General features: G+C 36.6%; 2 long non-coding RNA genes across 2 annotated transcripts in view; one reads left to right on the top strand and one right to left on the bottom strand.

Moving 5' to 3' along the window:
- Positions 1–16,648, top strand: part of LOC126291927 (uncharacterized) — a 185,194-nt gene that overhangs the window by 51,128 nt on the left and 117,418 nt on the right. The gene's annotated exons all lie outside the window — the stretch shown is intronic.
- On the bottom strand, positions 4,044–11,475 carry LOC126291931 (uncharacterized). The gene is made up of 4 exons (XR_007551939.1): positions 11,392–11,475; positions 8,748–8,796; positions 4,971–5,061; positions 4,044–4,088 (listed from the first exon to the last, which is right to left on the bottom strand). It is a non-coding gene; the product is annotated as an uncharacterized LOC126291931 (long non-coding RNA).

The raw sequence follows: 16,648 nt of genomic DNA, 5'->3' as shown, positions 1-16,648 counted from the left end.
ACACTGCTTATGAAATGTAGTACTAAATGCAATTGACTTAATATAAAAAATTAGTTTCTATTTTTGTCTACTTTTATTATCAAAATATAGGTGATCAATAATTTTTATACTTAGTCACAATACTCCTTGTCAATAAAATGTTGTCAAAGAGCTTCTTGAGAAAGGATGGTCTTATTCTGGTAACAGCAATTTTCTTTAACTGCCTTACAGTTTTAGTTTTTAAAGCAAAAAGTGTTCTACATATGCCACATACTCAATATTTACTTAAAAATCAATTGAATCTTTCAGTTAAGGTGTATTAGCTATATGTAATACAATAAATACATTAATAATATTGATACAAACTGTAAGAGGCACACAAATTATTTTTTTTTTACTTTAGAAACACCTGGGTTCCCTGATCACCACTGGGGTACCAGGCTTGATGCGTTACTCTTTGTTTTACATGGCGAGTTTCCCCAGTAGGCCTATTACCCATGATGTCCACACATGCACACACAAGAATCTAGTTGATTCTTGGAGCAAGCATGACACTACAGTACAGGGTGTATTAGAAAAGAACTTTACAAATTTGAAAATTTAGACCAACTTATACAGGTAACTTACAGACAGGCTTGGTGCCATGTTGACAGAAAACTGACTGTTTTGACTTGTGTGATACGCTAGTACAAAATTGTGCTAACCCAAGCAGAAGCAGCAGATGGTGTGTGCTTTATTTTGACGAGTGTGGGCCAACTACACAATGTAATTTTTGTACAGAATATGGTGAAGATCCTCCTCGTAGGCCTATCATTTTTGAGTGGTCGAAGTGTTTTACTGGAAATATTCAGTATGACATCCTGAAGTCATCCCTTGGCACATGGCAAACATCAAGTGGGACTAGGCCTTATGTTCAGTCCTACAAAAATCAACCCAGCATTCTCTTCTACAGCTCCAGTCCCATGTACAACTGCCATGTGTGAAGTAAATATACGCACTTCAAACCGTACAAGACCTAAAAAACAGTAGGACTGATTATAGGATCTTGTGTGGAAGAGTAACAATTTGGATGAAAGATACAATGGAAAGGCTATATTTACTGTGTAGTCAACTTCTCATGCAATAGGTTAAATTAATGAAAAGTAGAATTTGCATCAGTGAAAAACCCATGAACATTCCTCGACATCTCTACTGTATTTCTGAGTCAGAATACCCCGCAACTGAACAAGTCATATGTGACACACTGTGGTCACATGGCCAGGACCTCAGCTTCAGATTGAGTGTGTGCTGAGTAACCAAACAAAGTCACATTGGGACTATGGTAGTGTAAAGTAAACATTTCCTTATAAAATGACACCAAATCCATGCCCAAGTTAAATGAATAAATCATTCAATTTTCAAAGTTGTGAAGTACTCAATACACCCATTATGTGTGCACATAACTTACCTAGTGCAGCACTGAGTCTAGGAGGTCCATTTCCTTCAGAAGTCAGGACCAAGCCTAAAACAGAAATTTTACCATTTACAAATCTCTTTCCTGGCACTGTACATTACTTCATTCACTTAACTGTTATGCTACACAATGGCCACAAATACTGACAAGAGCTACTGCTCCACTTTTCAGCATTCGAAAGTTTCAGTGTACACAGGAATGTTTCTGGAAGCATTAAATTTATAATATGGTTATAAAGGCTGAAACTAGAATGTACCAGTTAACTTGCTTGTGTTCATAGCCAATCAATGAAACTAAACTCTTACAAATGCATTAAACCCATTATGAATTGTTTCTTACATTGTGTTACCTGAAACAACCATTTCTTTTAATACAGTAAGCAGAAACAAAATGCTTGAAAGGCCAAAGTCACATATGCTGCACTTTAACTCTCATATTTGGTTGAGCTTCATTAACATTTTTGACATGTAAGTACATATGTTTACTCAGTGTAAACAGGCTTCAACAGCATACAAAAACCTACCATTATATTGCAAGAACAAGCTGCATTCCAAAACCAAGCAGCAATCCAGATGGGGTTGGAGTATGTATTTTATTACGTCATGAAAATACATATCCTAGTGCTGTCCCTTTGGAACGTCAACCTATCTGATGAATTCTGTGAAATAGATGAGTCTCAAATTTGAGGGTGTGGAGAGCACTAAATGAAAGATTCAGAGGACTGTCAGTATGCCCTATTAGTTGCAGAGTATTATCTTCCAATAATCTATGAACACATTCTATCAAAGTTCAAATTGAAAAATTCTGGATGATTTTTCAGTTTCCCAGAATAAACCACCTGAGCATCACACTAGTAATGAAAGAGGACTGAGCAAAGCATCAAATGGATTAAAATAAATTTGTAATTTTATTTTCATGCACACAGGAACCAGCTATCAAATATGGATAGGTTATATACATTGACATTCAATTTCTAGTCCCATCCTAGGTAAGTGCTTTTACTAAAATTGTCAGCTGACTCCAGTTCTTAATGATTAGCACCAATCTACTTCCCATGCCCATTCCATACCTCAAATTCGGCTGCCTCCGGATTCAGTGTCGACTGCATCGTAGTTGCCGAACTAAAAGGAAAAACAAACATGGTTATCAGATGGTACGTGTACACACACACACACACACACACACACACACACACACACACACACAGTGAAAAAACATGCTCAATCTCTAAAGAACGTTCCATAACTTAACTGAATTTCAAAGTTCTGCATGAGACTGAATTGGGGTAGTGCAAGTTCTGTGCCAGTCAGATTCCATATTTTTGCTAGAACCATAACTTCTGCCGATTTTGGACACATTATGCAGTCTGAAGTGAGAGTTACTGGACAGAACTAGAACTAAGAATTGTTTTAACATTGCACTACAAGAAACCTTTTAGACTTTTGTACTCCGTGTGACAGCAGAAGTAGGTGGTGGTGGTGTGGAGCAGCCCACACTGGAGGCATGTGGAACAGTTCGTAACCCGAGTGTGACACTCGGGTAATACTATGAAGAGCTATTCAAAATAAAGCACTCAGTAATGACTACTTGTGGTGGTTTCACAAAACAATGCCCTAACAGTTATCAGTTACCAGTCATTAGCTCAATTTACATGGGGCTTTAACATATGCCCCTGCCCAGGCTATGCTCCGAACAAGGTCTACCTGTGCATCCACAATGAAGTGGGTTGGCAGCAACACTGACAAACTTTGTGATGCTGTAACAGGCTACATGCAACCTCAGTTGGCAGAATTTTGTGCAGGTGCATTTTGTCAACTTCTTATAAATGCTCACACTTGAACAGGCCCCCAAGGAAACAATAAAATATGCAATTTTATGATTTTTCTAATTAAATTATTTCAATTATACCAGTACTTTATCTGTAACTGGAAAGAGGACTATGCACAAAACCCTGTGCACTTATGACTGTTCCATTTCTGAACAATCCCATGAACATACAAGTCATACTTCTGATGCCATGTCTTACCGTTCATACTACTATAGAAAGACAAGATGCTCAATGTTCCCATGTCTATGTTCTAGTCCAGTTTACTTGATTTTACACAATACTCCAATAAACATTCTGACAGACAATCTCAATAATTTTGAAACAATGTACAGTTTACTGTTGAAACTGACTGCACGAAATAAAATGATGGCTGTGAAAATATGCTGTTTTTCTTTCTCACTGTCAAACCACAACAGCACAGCATCTAAACCATTAGAGAAATTTCATCTTCCACATAATCTTACTCTCATGTAGTTTTAAGACAAACTGGATACAAAACAGTGAGCCAATTTTTTTTTCTTCCTCAGTTGATTTTAACAGGAAACAGAGACTGCAAGAAAAGTAAAAATTACCTATTAGCAGAAGGTACTTGCAGGAAGCAGAGCTAAATAGTTTATCAAATGAACATGTAATATGGGAACAAAACGTGCCCATTTAAAACACACACACACACACACACACACACACACACACACACACACACACACACACACACACACACACAGTTACATGAGTACCACACAAAATGAATAAAAATTTGAGACAAAAATGAGAATACGATACCTTACAAATTCTGGTGCTTCTGGATTTAATACAGACGTCCATATGCTGAAAATTAAAATTGAAATACATTAGAAAGAGACATTACAAATGAGAGTGACATTAACAGAACATTAAGAAATATGCTAAGTACTGGAAACATAGTGTTGTGGGAAGACATTGAGCAGGAACTGAAAACTAAATAAGACTTCTCACAGGATGCTGAGGAAGTAGGCATAGAAATAAACTGAAGTCAGGTAGTAAAAATCAGCAGGGAAAAGGAAGGTTTTTGGTTGTAATAGACAAGTTATTGAAATATGTGTTTTCAAATATCTATGAAGCATGCAAACCAGGACAGGAAACCACACAAAAAATTTCCGACAGGGCAGAAAAACTACTCGCAATTTTGTTATGTATGAGGCAATTAGCGAAAACAAAAATCATAGTATAACAATGTACTCTGTAAGAAGACAGGGTGCTTTGAAAATGAGCTGCACATGCACAAACGTTTCAGGAAGAACAAGACACATGCATTTTACCTGCAATTCTCATGTGCATCAGCACAACTAGGACCACTAAAATTTATTTAATTAACTGTAAGAGTAAAATTAGTACCAGCAGAAATGCAGCTATAAAGGCTTCAAGAAATACTGTACAAACCAAACAATGTTTTCAAAATAGCATTTAGTTACTCTCAACTAACATTCCATTCAGACACTAATCACATTCAGTCTGTTATAGGAATAGATTATTCAACAGTTCACCCAATTCTACTTTGACACACTAACAGTGACCAGCCACAGAACACAGGAAACATCTGAGGAAAGATCAGATACTGCTCACTATTTAGCAGGAATATGGAAGCAAATAAGGTAGGTTCACCATTTCACAGCACACCACATACACTCTTGCAACATGGGACAAAATGTTACCTTCATTTTCCATACGTACCACGAGTGTCCCAGTCTGAGCCGACAGGCAGACAGAAATGAGATGTCCTTATGGTAGTGCAGTTTGGTTGTATTGCACTGTGGTGTAAAATCTGAAATGAAAACCTATGTCACCTCCGAAGTGCTCCAAGCTAACTTAAGATGTAACAGTTACTACAGCATGAAGCACAAACTGGATATTTTAATATTTACACCTCGCAAGTAAACTACATAATTATTTACTAGTGACAATTGCTTTACGTAAGTATCCGTACATTGTAAGTGCCACTGCAGATTCTTTTTACATGACCTCCAATGAGAGTCCACTTTCCAATTTCGTCCAGTGAGCATATACTGTCTATTCTTTAAACTCACCATACCATAAAACTGCATTGGATCTTTTCCTGGCAATAGTCTGTGAATGTAAGAACAGAGTTCTTTGCCAGTGAATACTGTCAGTTGGTACAGCTTACGTAGGGATATTGGAGTGTTTTATTTTTGATGTGTTGTGGTTTTGTTTTTTGTGGTTGTCAGTGTTGGTTTTTTCGTATCAGTAGTTATAGTTGACCTATACATATCAAGGAAAATGACCTATTCCAATTTTCATATTTTTAAATGTAGGTGCATGTGTTTTGGTACCTTCTGCAGCTGTGAAGGGAAATATACGATTCCAATTTTCATTGTTTTTCTTTTAGGCATTGGTGTTTTTGTACTGTCAGCTGCCGTTAACCTATATAGGTCAAGGTAAGTGTCCAATTTCTGTAGATTTTGAATTATTTTTTGTTCGTCATCTTCTGTGTTTTGGAATCATCATGCGTTTTTTTTACTGTTTTATTTAGCTTGTTCACTCCTATAACCCCCAATATCCTGCAGCTGTGCCATTAGTTTTATTCTATTTTTGGAGGGAGATGATATTGCCTACACGTATTTTCGTGTTCGTTGCCATGTGTATCTAGTGAGACAGGCGCCATATTGGAGATGCTTAGAACAGCAATTTCCACCATATTGATGACATCTTGGATCAAAGCAGATGGGTGGAATCTGACACTTCTGTATTCCCAAACCTCACACTGTAAGGCCGGTAAGGAGGACCGCCACAGTTTTGGTACCCTTTACCATCCTGAGCTTGTTCAGTGAAGAAAATGTGCCATTCTGCATTCCAAAGTCCCAAAACCTGACGATGTAATGCTGAGCGAAGGTCTATTTCCAGAAAGCCAATAGCAAGAGATGGCCTGTTAGTAGCCAATTTAGCCAGGCGATCACCAAGCTCGTAGTCAGTGATCCCAACATGGCCTGGGGTCAAAATGAAAACTGCTGAGCACCCACGACAAAGGAGAGGAAGGGAGTCCTGGATAGCTATGACCAACAGATGGCAAGGGAAGCACAGGCCGATAGCTTGCAAACTGCTCAAGGAGTCACTGCAGATAGTGAAGGACAGTCTCAAGCAGAAGCGGACATGGTCCAGTGTGTGCAAGGTGGCTAACAATTCTGCACTAAAGAAACAACCATCTGCACCAAATCTAATATCAGGATAAGAACCGTGTACAAAAGCACATTTATCTCCCATTATGTTTCCAAACCATCACAATAAACCGTACTCAAAGGGGGTTTTTGGGAAGATATATACAATATATATAAAATAGAAAGAAACTTCCACATGGGAAAAATATATTAAAAACCAAGATTCCAAGACTCACCAAGTGGGAAAGCCCCGATAGACAATAAAATAACACACTAACACACACAAAATTTCGAGCTTTCGCAACCGGCAGTTGCTTTGTCAGGAAAGAGGGAAGGAGAAGGATAGATGAAAGGATGTGGGTTTTAAGGGAGAGGGTAAGAAGTCATTCCAATCCCGGGAGCAGAAAGACTTACCTTAGGGGTAAGTAACTGTTGGTTGCAAAAGCTAGAATTTTGTGTGTATGTTTGTGTGTCTATCAATCTGCTAGCACTTTTGTTTGGTAAGTCCCATCATCTTTGTTTTTATACATATAAATCTTCACTGCACCCTTTGTTTTTTGCATTTTCCGTTCTAAAACAAAGACATTTTACAATCTGCCTTGTGTTTAATTTGTAATACATTTGAGCTTGCCCAATGATGATTCCACACTCACAGGCCTTGTGCTGTGATTGTGGTTACTGGATGAATAGTTAATGGTCACAATCAAGCAGTGATAAAAATCTTAATAGTATTTTATTCGCTAAGATGTTCGCAGACAAACTCACTCCAAAGAGCATTTGTATACATGTAACATCTATTATGGCACCTCATTTTTGTATGAGTAAGGTGGTCCCAAACTCTTAGGAACACTGAGGAGAACAAAAATAAACAGACAATAGCTAACGAACCTATAAACTTTTGACTTGCTCACTCCACAGCTGAGGCTGTATCTATTACACTACCAAAGTGTGAATCTGCCATGTCATTTATTAAAGTCACCAATGGGTTATTAATAATTTATACTAAGAATGGCCATTTTTGTATCTCATGAAAGCACCATTGCCTTAATAGTGCAAGTTTTAATAGCATAACAACAAAATATGAAAATTCTTTAACCATTACATTACGTTTCCCACCATGTTCTTACAACATATTGTACCAGTAATGACATTTTCAAGAGATCCTCCATGCCTGTGCCCTGAAAGATTTATTGATAGGTTCTAAGTTATAGAAGCCACCAAACATGAGCTTCAGTTGATTAGAATTAAAGTCCATATATCATTTCCCAAATATTGCTCGAGATGCAGACATGACAGAAGACATCTGACGGCAAAGGCTGATGTGACAGTCTTCAGGAATCCTGTAGTAGCTGAACTCCGTAGCAGCCGCATTTCACAGCACAGTTGAGAGACCCAACTACTCCTGTCCAAAAAACATCACTCGTAGTATTTCACTACAAGCTCTCATATCCAAATTCACTGGCTTCACAAATGCAAGGCAAATATCTCCTCAACCTATACCCCAAACTACACTTTAGATCACGGTCAATACAACCTCCATTCCGAAAGTAATGTCTATGTAAAAATAATACTGCCTAGGTTCTCTTCCTAACTGCAACATCACACTGCTCATCTTATTATGGGATGAAGCTGACATCCAGTAACACGTTCAGATAACCGTTAAGCACATTTTAGTCCGAAAGGGACTAGGCTAATGAAAGTATCTGAATTCATACCTACCTCCACTTGAGAACTATCACTTATGGCAGTTTACAAGTTTTCTATGTAACAAAGTGACAATTACAACATATTACTTTACTTCCACATAAATCTGAGTGCCTTTGAGCCTCACCAGTGCTAATTATCTGTTTTTCTGAGAAACAGCTATTCTGTCACTAAGGAATCTATCAACCTATCCTTTTTGAGATAATTACAGAAAGGCCACTCCACAGACTTTACAAAATATGGGCCTACCATTCATTTGACATAGTTTAACTTAACTACGTTAAACGGCTTGATTTATTGGAAAAGCAGTCTTCAATCCTTTGACATAATATTACCATTTCAGTAGCTACAGTCAAACCATTTAATTCTGTGAAGAGATCTAATGTTTCTTAGCTTAACCATTTCCAATGAATTTATTGTGCTTCAGACAATAAGTGAAATTTACTAGTGTGTAGTAACACTTCGATCAGCATGAAACATTAAAATGCAGTTGCATTTATATAGTGCTAGCATGAGTACATGTCACACTGCTGTTTAGTGAAAAATAACTCCAAAGCACACAGTACAATGACAGGCATTAATGACAAACATACTTTCAGCACAACATGTGCTAATGCAACATGCAGATACATACCGGTACAACATCTCTATCTCGTCAGGAAACTGTTGACAGCATGGGCACTCTGGAAGGGAAAAAAAGCATACATCATTACTTCGTCACAAATATCTGAACAGAGGTTAATTGATTGATCTTATTTTAACTTTTACTAATGACATGCACACTAGTCCAAAACATTCCTACAATTTACACATCTCCACTGTGTATCCATAACATGTACAGGAAACACTGGATAGGACTTTTGCCTAACTTTTCATACACAGGAACTAACAACTAACAACATTATATTTAAAGTGAGTGCAAAACAGCAGTTACCTATCTACATAGTTTACTACTTCAATTTTTGAGTCGTCGTTTACATTATTTGTATGTGGTGCTTTATTGAATTTGTCCCTGGTAAAGGGAAACTCGAAAGGTCATGTCCATCAGTAAATTCAGTTCCTTCTTTATGTCAAGGTCAGTGTGTAAGAACAAGTATGTTTGTTGTTGACACCACCCTTTCGACTGAAGGAAAGACTGCCAAGCTCTACTGTCAAACATGTTCTCTCTGAAATCAACATGGCTCATGAAAAATTAAATTAATCATGGAAAAAATCATATGCAGCTTCAGCAACACTGGATGCCAGGATCATATGAATTCTGTCAAACTGATGGGTTTCATGATTGTGCTCTTTCGAAGTATTTGCGATCCTCGTAAGACATGGCAAGACTAAATCATGCATTAACTGCCCAGCAGCTTGGGACAGTGTATTATGCACCATTACATAGCCACATTAGGTATGTTTCACTGTTATGGGGATGCTTCATGTTAATGAATATAAAGCTGTCATGATCATAAAATCATGCACAAGACTGGAGCACAACTTGTTAGGAAAATGAAAATTTTCAGCCAGTGTGTTTTTATACCTCATGGCTTTCATTCCAAGGCAAACAGATACAAGGACATAAAATGAACACTGAAATACCAGCCTGGAACAAGACAGCACTCCAATTGTCTCAAAAATTTCAACACACTTCCTTTAACAGTCAATGCCTAACACCAGGTTTATTTAAAAAGAAAGTGCAAAAATCTGAAACAGCATCCATTATACTCCGTACACCCAAGTGACTTAAAATGATACTGTTTTTGTCACATACAATAAGGTAGAGGCACCACTTATGCCATGTTAAGGAAAACACAAGACACTAGATGATTACTGTAAGGAAAAATTTACACATTACTTGAAAATCATATGTTTGAGAGTCTGTACATCGCAACCGTGTAGGAACAAATCTAAGTTCAATAATGAAAGCAAAAAATAAATTGTATATTTCCCTAGTTTCGGCCACAAATTCTAGGCACAAAGTCTTTTCCTCACTTTTTGCCTCTGCATATTATAAAACTGTGGCTTTCATAACTGCATTATTAATTGCTAGGAAGTAATTTGTTCTTTACACATGCACACAGCAATTCAATGGAACAATTAAGAAGTATTGTAATTACTGGCTGAGAAAAATATGCCTTTTCAATGCATTTTTGCATAGATTCACTAGAGATTTTCCTTACAGTGCAGCACCGAACCAAGTCTATCATCACACCACCCCTGAAGACAGAATGTGGGCTACTGTGCACAGCATATTCTAGGGGATATAGGTACGAATTTTTAATTCTTTATGTTCAGGGAATACTATAAAACGCTTGGAGTAGCAGTCATTTTCTCAGTAACAACTTCCAGCACAACTTTTATGCGAAAATACTTTTATTTCTTATTCTTTGGATGACTCAAACATTTAGCAAAAAAGTGTTATATATTTCGTAACTTTTTGTATATTTTACTATGCTTCAAGGATTAATATCATATGCTCAGTCAAAAATTACGTTTATCTTGGTATAACAATATGAAAACTATTTAAATAAGCCTACTTCAACTAGCATCGTTAGAATCTGTATTACCGACAATTTCTACAAATTTTTAAAAGTATCCAAAATAGAATGTATGCACTTATAGCTGTAAGCATGGCCATAACAGAGAAAACTATGGATCTGCTGACTCTGGCATGTCTTTGGGCACTACCATACTGAACTTCTAAGAAATAAAACTATAATACTTAACCAATATATCCCAACACATCAAGTTTCTTATGTCTTATTCAAATGCGTGGAATATGAAAAATCAGCTTATGTTGCTTAAGGAGAAACCATAAAACCGCAAGATACACCTTTTCATAAAATTGTGACACCAAATAGAAACAAAGAAGCAAGTGCTTCCATGTCTGAAAGAATAGCACTTCATGTTTTTGTAATAAGCTATTGTAAAATTGATATTCAAAAGAAGCTTAAAATTCATTAGGCCTAACTGCATCGAAGTACCCATAAGGGGTTTAGTGAGCCGAACTGGAGCCTTGAGCCTATATCCTCAATGTGAACAATCATTTCTGAGTATTAAAAACTATACTCTCATGTATAAACTACGCACGTGACCATGACAGTTTCTTCAGTCATTACTGGTAAATAACGCAAATGTATTAGGAGAATTACTTAGAAACCCTAACACCGTGAACAAATTGCTGCGCAAGTAGATTAATGCGAAATGAAACACGACGCGTTCCACTGCCTTATTTAACTAGTCCAATAGCTCGTCCTCTATCCCCAAACCAACCTGTAGTTTATGTGACTTACCCATTATGCTTCCGCTACCACTCAGCCAAATAACACTGACGACTGCTACACCAAGACTGACGTCTAACTAGAACTGCGCGCTCCGCCTTGGCGGAAATCAGTGACTCATCTTTGCTTCAATGCCGCCAACCTTACCACCGGCATCAGCAGCGCACAACTTTCAAGCTCAGTCGGAAATTACTGAAAATTTTTCGAAATGACCTCTAATGAAATCATTCTTGCTGGCGTTATTCGGTTCGTTCGATTAAAGATGTTGTGATATATCATGACTGTTTGTAAATGGTCTTACTGCGCAAGCGCAATGCCATGATCATCCTGACATCTTTGTTGTCTTTCCGTTACTCGAACCCACATTTTGTATTTTCAGAACGCGAAACATCCTTCAACATTATATTCGATTTCATTCTTTCGAAGCTACATTACCATATTTTACATATAACGTATTGTAAGTCCAACTAAGCATGGTAATAAAATGACATGCTTAGTTGCACTGAAAATTCCACATCGTTGTATGAACGTATTACCTTCAGTCTAGTTCTGTCGCTTAATTTGGGAGGCACAAATCCCATCCTTGTACGCATATAATTGACATAAAATAGTTACACAGTTGTACAAGTGGAGCGCAGTTTCAACAGGTCGGAACAATATTTGAAAAAGCACAATTTCCCTCTAATATTACCTTTCTTTTCACTCTCGCAATCAATTTTCGAAATGGTATGTACATCTTGATGTACGCAACAGGTGCATTAAGGTATAACAGATGTCACAATAGGTAATGACTTTGTGTGTATTCACCCTCCACACATGGCTAGCAAAGAAAAACATTGAGATGGTTGCAGTCCACGTAGCCTGCATACAAAAAACATTCTCTCACATCCAATTTGCATGACTGCTTAATTTTGGACTTGCTAATTTCGTATTTCTTTGATCGTGTATGAGAATAAAGATATGTTTCAACAGATAGTGATGAAGCAAACAGGCTCTACTATTCTCGGTAAAAAATGTGTTTCATTTATGTTGACAAGTTGTACATTTGAATTCCTTATTAGAAAGTTTTCTTTTTTATATAAAAGTTTCTGTTGTGTGAACATGGAGATTCATTCTTTTTTCTTTATTAGGACTATTCCGTTAATTGCTGTTATTTCCAGACAGGCTTAGATGTTCTTAGTGTATAGGCAGTGCCAAGTACCGGTCATTCCTCTCGTGGTTGTTTTCTAAGATAATGATTATGACGATAAAACCATGGAGGTAGAATAAGGAGAGATGGCGCTACAGACTTACGCTGTAAGTTGTTTTGAAGCCACTGGGCGGGGCCTGCCGCCATCTTGGATCCCCTAAAACATTAGCAGACGAGTGTTTGCAATTGCTTCTTGTTTATTATTTCTGTCTTGTGCATGCGATATTTATTTTATATAGTAAATGTTACACTATTTTAGAGAACAACACAGCATAAGGAACGCAACTTCAAACCTTTTTTGGTCTTAAATGCGTACTCGATACAGTAATACGACACGAAAATATGACGCTTCTGGCCTCAGACCGTAATTCCTTTTTGTTTATACACTTCGAATAACCGAGATTATAAGTATGTGCTATGAAAAGCGTGCTTTCTTAATCCATGTCCATTCACTTTCATTGTATTTGTGTTGATAATTAATAAAGCAGAACTCCAAAAGCAATGATTGATAGTTTAGAGGCACCTATTTGTATTCGTTGCATTTTCAAGTAAAATGGCAATTTTAAACGTTCAAGTTCGCAAGAAACTTACCTTATTTCCTTTGGTGTCTCGTAGATGTATGGAGGAATGATATGAACAAGTCATCTGTCATGTCAACAAAGTGAAAGATTCGTTAAATTACGAAGGAAAAGAACGGAATGTAAGATTGTCAGGCCCAATGTAGCTTACACATCTGCTTTGTTCATAAATTGTACCTACCAAGTGACATTCAGTGTGCCAAATAACATCAATTTACAGGGTAACAGGACGACACAGTGACTAATGTAATGATCTAAATAGCCTGGACTTATCCCAATAGGGAACTTTGCTTTAACAAATATGGAACCCTTTAAGTCAATCAATCAATCTCTTTATTCATCCGTTAACAATATACATTGTATGGATGTAGTCAATTACAATATAGTTTCTGATATTTTATGTGTTGCAAAAACTTGCATAATAAATCCGAATATTTTACATCACTTTATATAAATAATCTTACTTTCCCCTATTAGACAATTACAATATAATTTCTGTTATTTAATGTGTTACAAAAATTTGCATAATAAATACAAGTATTTTACTTCACTTTATATAAATAATGTTACTTTCCCATATTTAGATATTCTTCAATGTTGTAAAAACTGTTTCTTATTAAAAATTGTTTAAGATCTACTTTGAATTTATGACATTCTTTAATTTTCTTTATTGCAGCAGGCAATGCATTAAAAAGTATTTTGGGCTGGTAGTTGACACTTTTTTGGTATAGTGCTCCTTTGTGGGCCTCTCTGTGAAAATCATCTCTATTTCTTGTTTCGTGTTTATGAATCTGATTATTTACTGTTGAAAATTCCTGGTGAGGTTTCAGAAAGCACACACATTCATATATGTATAAGCTAGGAAGAGTCATTATTTTAAATTCTTTAAATATTTCCCTGCATGACATTCTACGGGGAACCCCTTTCATTATTCTAATAGCCCTTTTTTGAAGTTTGAAAGCTTGTTTTGCCATACCTGTATTTCCCCAGAAGATCACACCATATCTAAGCAAACTGTTCATATAAGCATAATAGGCACACAGCAATGATTCAGTGTTGCAACAGTCCCGAAGCATTCTAAGCACATAGCAGCATTTACTTAGTTTTTTACTCAAAGCTTCTAGATGCTTTTCACATCTCAAGTGCTCATCCACCCATATACCTAGGAATTTTGTATGTGGAGCTTGTGCAATAACATAGCTCCCTAGCTCAGCTTTTACTGTTCTTCTAGTTTTATTTTAATATTACTGAAATTCATCAATGCTATTTTATCCTTATTTATGATCAACGCATTATCACTAAACCATTTTCCTGTCTCATTTATTGTCCTTGAGACACTCTGTTGTAGATGAAAATGCTAGTTTCATCAGCGAACATCACCGTTTCTGCCACTGTCAGATGCTTTGGCAAATCATTTATAAACACCAAGAACAACAGAGGGCCTAACACGGAACCTTGGGGCACTCCATAGCTAGTTTTTTTGAAGTCAGAAAGATACTCTTTGCCTTCATGGTATATTTGTACTTTCTGTTGTCTATCCGAGAGATAAGACTTGAACCATTTGAAGGCAAGTCCCCGGACCCCATAAAATTCTAGTTTCATAAGCAATAAATCATGGCTGATTAGATCAAACGCTTTAGATAAATCTAAGAATATCCCGCAGCTTAACTCATTCTTGTCCAAGGCATTTAGGACCATTTTCATGAATTGGAAGACTGCCGTTTCTGTGGACCTGTTCTTTCTAAACCCATTTTGAGCATTAGTCAGTATTTTATTTTTATTCAGAAAGTCAGCTAGCCTTTCATACATTACTCTTTCTATTACTTTAGAGAAACCTGACAATAATGACACTGGCCTATAATTATTTATGTCAGCTGTACTATCCTTTTTGTGTAGTGGCTTTACTATGGAGAGTTTTAGTTTTGATGGGAACACCCCTGTCCTGAAAGAAGTATTAATAATGTCAGCTAGGTTAGTATCTATACTGGTAGAACTGTGTTTGATTACCTTGTCTGGAATTCCGTCAATACCACAAGACATTTTATTTTTTAGTTTATTAATAGCATTTCTAACTTCACATTCTGTTACTGGGTACAGAAACATCGTCTTTTCACAAGTTGGTACTTTTATGTTTTTGTTGTTTGAATTGCATAGACCTTTAATTAGGTTCGGTGCTATGTTCACATAATGTTCATTGAATATATTGGCTATCTGTTGAGCATCTTCTATCACTTTCCCCTCACTTTTAATTTTGAAGTTATGGGTCTTGGTTTTACGTTTTCCTATGCTATTGTTTATAACCTTCCAAATAGATTTTGATTTATTGCTTCCCTTGTTAATGTATGAATCATTGCTTAGCCTTTTTGCTGCCTGTAAAACTTTCCTATAGACCCTTCTATATTTCCTATAGTATGGTTTAATTGTTGTATTTATTCTAGCATGTTTGCTTAGGTTTCTAAGGGTGATTGCTGACTTTTTAATCCCTTGTGTTACCCATGTTTTTGTCTTCTCACTAACTTTAATTCTTTTTAACTGGAATGCCACATCGTAGCAATATTTATAATCAGTAAAAAAACTGTCATACTTTTTGTCTACATCATCAGTTTGTTCTACGCCCCACTGCACCCTTTTTAGCATACTATTAAAAACCCTTATGTTGTTTGCATTAATAAGTCTTCTTTGTACATATTTTTCAGTGATCGTGCATTTCTTAGTGTTCTCATTCCTTATCATCATTTTTAAAGCCATATGGTCAGAAAAGCCTGTATCTATTACTTCAATATTGTACTCACAGCTTTGTTTGTTGGTAAATATCTGATCAAGTGTTGTTCCAGACCCCTCCCCATATCTGGTAATTTCCCACACAGTAGGTTGCATGTTGTATGACTTAAACAGATGTAGTAATTGTGCCTTGTTCTTATTACTTTTGTTAAAATTAATGTTGAAGTCACCAAGAACTATTGTGCATTTTGACCTGCCTCTCAATTCATTTAAAAGATCATCTATATAATATAAGAATTGGTTAAAGTCACCTGATGGAGACCTATAGATGCAAGCAATGATAGTTTGACAGTCTGTAAGTTCACAAATACAACATTCAAAATCTTTTTCTGCACACTTCACCTTGCTAGGTTTTATCTCTTTAGATTTAACATTGCTTCTAACATAGATGCATACACCTCCACATTTATAATTTTCCCTGCAAAAGCGACTTATTAAGTTAAAGTCTGGTATACTTGCTGCACAAATCTATGTGTCCCGAAGCCAGTGCTCATTGATACACACCACAGAAACCTCCTTAACATTACAATTTAAAATTACTTCCAGCTCACTCATTTTGTTGCATAGTCCTTGTACATTCTGATACAGCAGGGTCCAGCTACCTAGATTTGGTGCACAGCTCACCGTAGTGTCCCCTTCAGGCTGCCTGGTAGAAAAAAATCCTTCAAGTGTGAGGGTCTTGTCACTCTTCTTCTGATTGGCAGTCTACTAATTGTGTCTA

This window comes from Schistocerca gregaria, chromosome 9, assembly GCF_023897955.1.
Source record: "Schistocerca gregaria isolate iqSchGreg1 chromosome 9, iqSchGreg1.2, whole genome shotgun sequence".
Lineage (NCBI taxonomy): Eukaryota > Metazoa > Arthropoda > Insecta > Orthoptera > Acrididae > Schistocerca > Schistocerca gregaria.
Note: the sequence above shows the minus strand (reverse complement) of the source record. Positions and strands in the feature narration are given on the sequence as shown.